This window comes from Nematolebias whitei, chromosome 6 (assembly GCF_014905685.2).
Source record: "Nematolebias whitei isolate Nwh7 chromosome 6, NemWhi1, whole genome shotgun sequence".
NCBI classification, from domain to species: Eukaryota; Metazoa; Chordata; class Actinopteri; order Cyprinodontiformes; family Rivulidae; genus Nematolebias; species Nematolebias whitei.
Genome location: NC_056503.1, coordinates 25130106 through 25138098, shown reverse-complemented (window position 1 = coordinate 25138098; position 7993 = coordinate 25130106).

The window sequence follows — 7993 nt, the reverse complement described above, 5'->3', positions numbered from 1 at the left end:
CACAGAGGGCTGAGTGATAATAGTAATAATTGTAAGAGGGGGACAGTTGAACCTGGAGGCCTCCACCCCTGTTTAATGATGGATGGTTTCTTTTCACAAAGATGGCCTCCTTTACTCCTCTCTCAAACCATCGTTCCTCTCTGTCCAGGATGTGAACATCTTCATCCTTGAAAGAGTGACCGCTGGCCTGGAGATGAGTGTAGACCGCAGAGTCCTGGCCTGATGATGTTGATCTTCTGTGCTGGACCATCCTTTTGGCCGGTGGCTGTTTAGTTTCCCAGATGTAAGACTGATCACAGCCCTGACACTGAACAACATACACAATACTACTCTGTGCCGGGGGACTGGATCTTTGGGATGAACCAGTCTTTGCTGTAATGTATTTTGGGGTTTAAAAGCCACTGGGACGTTATGTTTAGAAAATAAACGTCTCAGTTTCCAGGGGTGGAAGTAACAAATTACAAATACTCACATTACTGTAATTAAGTAGATTTTTTTTGGGGTACTTGTACTTTTATGAGTATTTCTTTCAAGTGTGTAATTTTACTCATACTTAAGTACAATTTAGACCATGTAATGTACTTCACTACTATTAAAATCAGAAGTCATGACTGAGTACGGCCACAATTTGAATTAATATTCAAACAGTTCATCTGCATCTTTGTAGCCAATAAGGCTCTCAGATCATGAACGCACCAGTTACCTATGACGTAAGCAAAGGATAACTCTGTAGAGTAGAGAGTCATTTATGAACCCAAGATTTGGAGAAAAAGCCAAAATGGAGACAGAGGACAACACTGTCAACAGAGAAAATGACGAGGTACAGGATGAGGAAGAGTGTCCGTAGCCGTACCTGGAGGAATGTTTCATGTACAGAGGGTGAAGAGGAGACAGGTCCAGATGAAACTTTGTTTGATCTCTACGGTGACAGCAGCTTACAAGACTTCAGCATCTAATCTCAAAAAACGTTGCGGTATATGAGGTTTTACAGCTACCTGCATGATATTGCTGTTTTATTGTTTGTATGTTTGTAGGCCTGTTGCGATAAACAATAAATCAATGAATCACATGATAAATGACAATTATCAACCTCATTTTCATTTATCAGCTTTATCGTTTCTTCGTGTCTCTCTCCTTCTACTGGACACTGGATGACAAAAGGCTCAACTCTAGTGCTCTTCACTGTCCCCTCCCTTTCTCTTTTCTCTTCAAAATCCATTTTAACTCCTATTTTTCTTAAAGGGACACGCTGCTCACTCCCTCACTATCCATCCTTCGGTTCAAACTGTCTTATACTGCCATCTAGTGGTCAAAAAAGGTACCACACACACACAAATTAACCAACATTTCTTCTTAAATTTGACAATAATCACTAATTATTGTCAATTTTCAAACAATATTATCGTTTATTGCAATAATTTCTGAGACAATTAATCGCCCAGCAAAATCTGTTATCATGACAGGCCTGTGTGTGGGTTATTAGTTTGGCTAAGTATGCACAGATCTTAGATACTGTCACTGCCATCAGTTTGCCTGGTACTAAAATAAGACGGAACTTCCGAGCGTCTGAGAAATATGCAGTGAATGTAGCTGTTATATACAGTAAATCAAACTGAATGCCATGTATTGACAACACAATAAAGCATCTATTGGTTAAAAAGTCGTTTTTGAGAAGAGTTCTTTGTTCTTTTACTTAAGTATTTTTTTATATCTCCATACTTTTTACTTGTAATTGAGTACAATTTAAGCAGTGTAACAGTACTTGTAATTGAGGACACATTTTCAGTACTCTTTCAGTTTCTCTGAAGCTCCTGCAACAAACGGAATGACCACTGGTCTGGGTTCCTCCTGCTTTAAGAGACTTTGCTTTTCATTTGCAGACTACACTAAACTAAACTTGCCTCTGATGAAGTATCAAAATTACCATGGTGTAAAGATGGCAGGCAAACCCACAGGGTTGGGACAGCTTCACTAGTCTTGCTTGTTCAACAACAAAGAAAGAAGACCAGTGAAGCCAGTTGACTGGAGCAAAGTGTGTGTGGAAACATCTCCTGCAGGGAATGGTTGAATATCAGACCTTCACATCAATTGGCTTTTCATTCAACCTTTACTTATACAGGTTAATCCCTCTGAGCCTCGGGGACTCATTTACAAGAGACCTGACTATAACAAGCAGCAGAGTGATGTCCGTGAACTCACCACGGCTCCGGGTCCATGTCGCTGCTTTGACTTCCAGCACGAGCACTGTCATTGGATTATCTTCCCCACGGACCGCAGAGACACTGCGCCGGGAAAATGGCTGGGAAGACAAGAGTTTTCTTCGATGAAGCTGCCCGTTCGGCTCAACAACGTGGAATAAATGTGTACCAGAGCGGTACTTGATACAGAAACACAAACATTTTTGTTTGGACGGCGGCTCGTAAACTTGTCGGCCGTACATTTTATCCCAACAAACCTGTGCACGTCCGGATAGCGGTCCTCCTGCCAAAGAGTTCGCACATTTCACCACAGCCCAAGCTCTTACAAACAACAGCAGCAAGAACAATAGCAGAGGACATCGTTATTCCCCGCCAGCGAAACCGTAACTCCTTCAAAGGCCATGTTCTAATAATAATAAATTACAGTGCGCGTGAGACAAACGCAGCGGCGATAGGAGCAAGATGGTTCCCTCCCTGTAACATCGGTCTCGTCTTAAATCCCGTCAGACAGAAGTTTCGGGCTCAAAAACATCTTGTAGGTCGTTTGGGAGTCCGCCACTGCATTTTACCTAAATCCTAAGGCGGCACGTGCATTTACTTGAACTTTAAATCTGTATATATTTCATACTAAATGCTTAATTTACTTTTAAACGCCCTAGCCGGTGCTATCATAACGCATTTTGTTCGCGCATGCGTACAAGTGTATTTGCGGATATATTCGATATTTGATTTGATATATTTGATGTAATAAAATTTAGTTTATAATCCAGGCATACCACAGCAACCTCAATAGTTTAAGGTAAAATATTTCAAATGATCCACAGCAGTTCGGTGCAAACACCCTCCTGTAGAGGCACTGCAACCATATTCCCGGGGATTTATTACCATCTCCTGAAAACCCACCCTTCCATCTGTATCATATTGTTGGATAGATAATGGAATTATGCTTGTCCAACAGCTGTTAAATGATAATGGGACCTTTTTGTCATACACTGAGTTTCTGACCAGATTTAACATACCTGCAACACCTAAAGAGTATGCTGTAGTTTTTGATGCTCTACTAAACTCCATGATGCAGCTCTTCAAAGGAACAAAATCATCATGATCATTTATCTAGAGACCAGCTTAGAAGCCTCATAATGATAGGTGGAATGAAGATCACTAAAAAAACATGTTCCAACAAACTTATAAGAACATATACAGAAGATTACTTTACCTCCCGGTAGATTTTTTTTTTTTTTGGCCTTCTACATTTGAAGAAGTTAATTGGAAGCAAGTTTGGTTAAATGAGGGGGGGGGGGGGGGGAGCATAACAAATAAAATTAAAGAGATTTCATATAGAAAAAAAACCCTGGAAAGATTTAAACTTGATATTGACTATTCTTGTACATTTTGTGAACTACACATGAAAATAATTTCTCATTTATTCTATCGATGTAATCCTACAATGGCATTCTGGACAGATGTACAACAACTCATACGACAGAAAACTGGACAAATAATTCAACTTACAGAGAAAGACATTATATTATGCTTTGACAATAAGGACATGGATAAAGACTTGATCTACTTCACCCAACTTCTACTTTTCCTGGGAAAATTTCACATTCACAAGAAAAAGTGGTCAAACTCCAAGCCAAGCATAACCCACTTCAGCAGAACTTTACATATACAGCACCACTATTAAAGGACTTGAAAACAAAAAGGCAATGAAAATCATCTCAGTTCTAGAAAAACTTAATGTGAATTTATCTATATAACATGTAAATAGATTGTCTTGTTCATTTTTATACGTTGACGCTAATACCTTTGTACCTGTTAATATACCCCTGGCAGACAAATGTTTGTAATGTTGATAAAAGCTGAATTTACAAAAATCTGTATTATATTGTAACGTGAGATTGTTTTTTCATTCAACCTTTATTTATACAGGTTAGTCCCACTGAGCCATGGGGATTCATTGTACAAGAGAAACCTGAATTTTAACAAAGAGATTGTCATTTGTTATTTTGTTCTTGTGTTCTGTTATGTTGTTCAATAGTTAAATAAAGTTAATAAATAAAATTTTAAAATCCTTCCATCTGATCCCAACACAGGTGTTACACTTTATTCTGTGACCACCGGCGTATATTGTGAGCAAAGGAGGCGCTGTTGTATTTTTACACCATACTTTTCCATACCTTGGCCAAGAAGAAAAGTATGCTACGCCAAAAAACGTAATCTTTGAAGGGGGAACAAACGCAAAAGGAAAAAGAAAGATAAAGCAGAACAAACCAGGATCTTAGTTGAGCCAAACTGTTTCTGATAACTCTCTCCTTCCTCTAAAGAATAAAAAGTAGCATCTGATCCCTAATTCCATTCAGTTTATTTATATAGCACTATAAAACAACAAAGTTGTCTCAGGGCACTTTACAGGAACATTCACATACATAGAAAAGCCAATTAGTAAAATTATCTATCTAATATCATAACTATTATGGATATAGATTATATTATGTCCCAACGTTTACTGTTTATAACGATAACAACCCGCTGACATACATTTTGTCTAAAGCCAAATTGAATGCAACCACATCAAGCTGGGTCGCAGAGCTTCCTGATTGTCACTTCGATATTAAGTATAAACCAGGAAAAGAAAATAGTGACATGGATGCTTTATCAAGGATGCCACCTGATGTAGAGGCATTAATGAGAGACTGTTCTGAAGAGTTGCCACCAGACACTATTGCAGCTGCTATCCAGGCCACTGAAGTACAAAAAGAGACCCCTGCTACATGTCAGCTGCAGCTATGTCGGTCATAGAGAAGATGAGCCAGCAGAAACAACATTCAGACCTATGCCGAAAGGACAGTAAATTCAAGCACAAGAGTCTGATCCTATTATAAGTCCTGTATTACAGTGTAAACAGACAGACTCCAAACCACTGCCCAAAGAGCTATGAAAATTTGACCCAAAGACAAAATGCTTATTCAGAGAGTGGGGCAAGTTAATGCTAGACAACAATGGCACCTTATACAGAGTCACGTCTGCCCATAAACGTAGTCCTACCAGATCAGTTTGTTAGTATTTTATCTAGGCTGATCCTGGGTTTTTGATCTACTCAGAGACAGGATTGTAATGAAATTATGACCCGGTTCTGACTGGTTTAAACGGTACCAGCAACTCTAAAAAGAGTCTCCCAGGAATTCAATATTCATCAAGGAATAGAGTTCTTAATTTATTTCTTTATTGCCCGCTGCATCACGTAGAAAGGCTTTTTTCTGCACCGTATCATTTTCCTGACACGTCAGACCACATAAGATCCTTGAGATCACACTTAGTCCGCCATCTGGCCCCTTATCCACGTGATAGGCTGTGCTCCCCTCTGCGAAGGAGGAGTCTAGGCTCTATATATCTGTAATGCCATGGGACATCCGGCCCTTCCGGTTTCTTGATCTTGCGTCAAATTGAACTGAAGCCAGTGCAGTAACTGTATCTTTTTGCTGCCTTGTTTCAATACAATTGGTAAAACTGAATTCACGTTTTCCTTGATTTATTGAGATAGTGTGAGTTAATACTTCTGAGGGAGGCCAGAACCGGGTGCCTCCGGAGCTGGAGGTGGGCCTGGGGTCCGAGATAAGACCCGCAGGACACACAATGACCAGCAATAAGTTAAAAAAAAGCTGTAATTGAAGAGCTATACAATAATGTAGGCCATCAAGGTGTTGACTGCACAGTTTCTTTGATATATGACCACTTCTTCTGGCAACACATGCAGGCAGACATTGAGCATTATGTGACCAAAGTTTGTTTCTGTATCAAGCAAAAAAAGCCCAGTCATGACACAAGAGCTCCTTTAACAAATATTATAACTACACAGCCGTTTGAGCTGGTATGTACAGAAAAAGATTTGTAGTGTATGTATAGACTTTCTCCATCTTGAAAAATGCAAAGGTGGTTATGAATATATTTTAGGAATAATTGATCACTTCATGCGTTTCGCACAAGCCTACGCCACCACCTCCAAGTCTGGCAAAACTGCTGTAAACCTCATATTCATTGACTACGCCATGAAGTTCGGTTCGTATTCATCATGACCAAAGAGATGAGTTTGAAAATCAGCTATTTAGTCAGCTAAAAATCTCTGTTGCATGACCGGATAAAGAACAACACCCTATCGCCCAATGGGAAACAGTCAAGTTGAACGCATGAACAGAACATTGTTGCAAATGCTGAGGACGCTAACTGAAACACAAAAGTCAAACTGGAAATAATCTATCAACAAGCTAATGTATGCATATAATAGCACACATTGTGAAGTTACTGGCTACTCTCCATTTCCCTTACTGTATGGATGGTCACCAAGGCTACCAGTAGAGATGCTCTTTGGATTGTACTCAGAAACAGATTTTAATGACCACAGAGACTATGTTGAAAAATGGAGAAAGAGCATGGAAGAAGCATACACCGTAGCAAATGAGAATGCAAAGAAAGCTGCTGAAAAGAGCAAAAGACAGTATGACACAAGGAGTTCTGTGTTAGAATCTGCCGAGAGAGTTCTGGTCAAAAACTTGACTCCAAAAGGAGGTCCAGGCAAACTAAAGAACTTTTGAGAAGACACTATTCACACAGTAGTCAGACAAATGGACCCTGACTTCCCTATCTATGAAGTGAGACCAGCAAGAGGCAAAGGACGCTCTAGAGTACTTCACAGAAACTTGCTCATGTTATGTGACCACTTACCTTTTGAACAAGTGCAAAAAAATAACAATCCTAGACTAGAAAACACAAGCAGAAAACCTGCTCCAGTTCTACCAGACTCTGATGATGAGGACAGTGGATGCTGTCATTATGCACCACCTCAACCTCCTGTGCCCCATCCCTCAGAACTAAAGCTCTCCACAGTGATGCCTCAGCATCTAGCTCCAGCTCCTTCTGCTGCACCGCCACTAGAACCTCATGCTGAAGACCATCTGGAGGTGCCTGACCCAGCTGCTGTGGAGACAACTTGTAGATGGTAAATGGAATGGTAAATAGACTGCACTTATATAGCACCTTTCTATCTTATCGAGATACTCAAAGCGCTTTACACTACAATCTGAGTCCTCATTTATCCATTCATACAGCACTCTACTAGATCTCTACAAAGCTAACTGAACAAATCATTCTAAAGAGACTAATCAGAGCTTTAGATCACATTCATACACCCATGGGACACACATCGGAGGCAACGAGGGGTTCAGTGTATTGCCAGGGACACTTCGGCATGTGACTGCTGGTGGATTTGAACCCACAACTCCTGCATTGGAGGACGACTGCTCTAACCACTCAGTCACAGCCACCCCTTGTGAGCAGGCCAAACCTGCTGCTGATGACCCAGCTGCCCCTCCACCACCTGCTGCACCCGAGGAACCCGAGGAGGAGACACCCCAGTGGCCACAGCGAGAGAAACACCTGCTGAGATGGATGACGCAAACTGGGTACTCCATCCTGCTACAGTGTCCAGCCAGCACCACAACTGCTTCCCATGTACTCAGGCCTGGTCCCATGGTTTCCAGCTCTGCATGCATACTACACCCAGCCCATTGGTGTGTACGGACTCCAGCAGATGTCAGCTGACACTTTTCCATTAATGAATACTGTACTTGCAGACTGTCATCGAAACAAAGACTTTCTTTCTCCCTATGGATTACAGTACTCTCTCGTTTATTGCGGGGGATCTGTACCCTGTAGCCCCGCAATAAGTGAAAAACTGCGAAGTAGGAATAGTAGTACAAGTAGTTTATTTTAGTATATATATATATATATATATATAT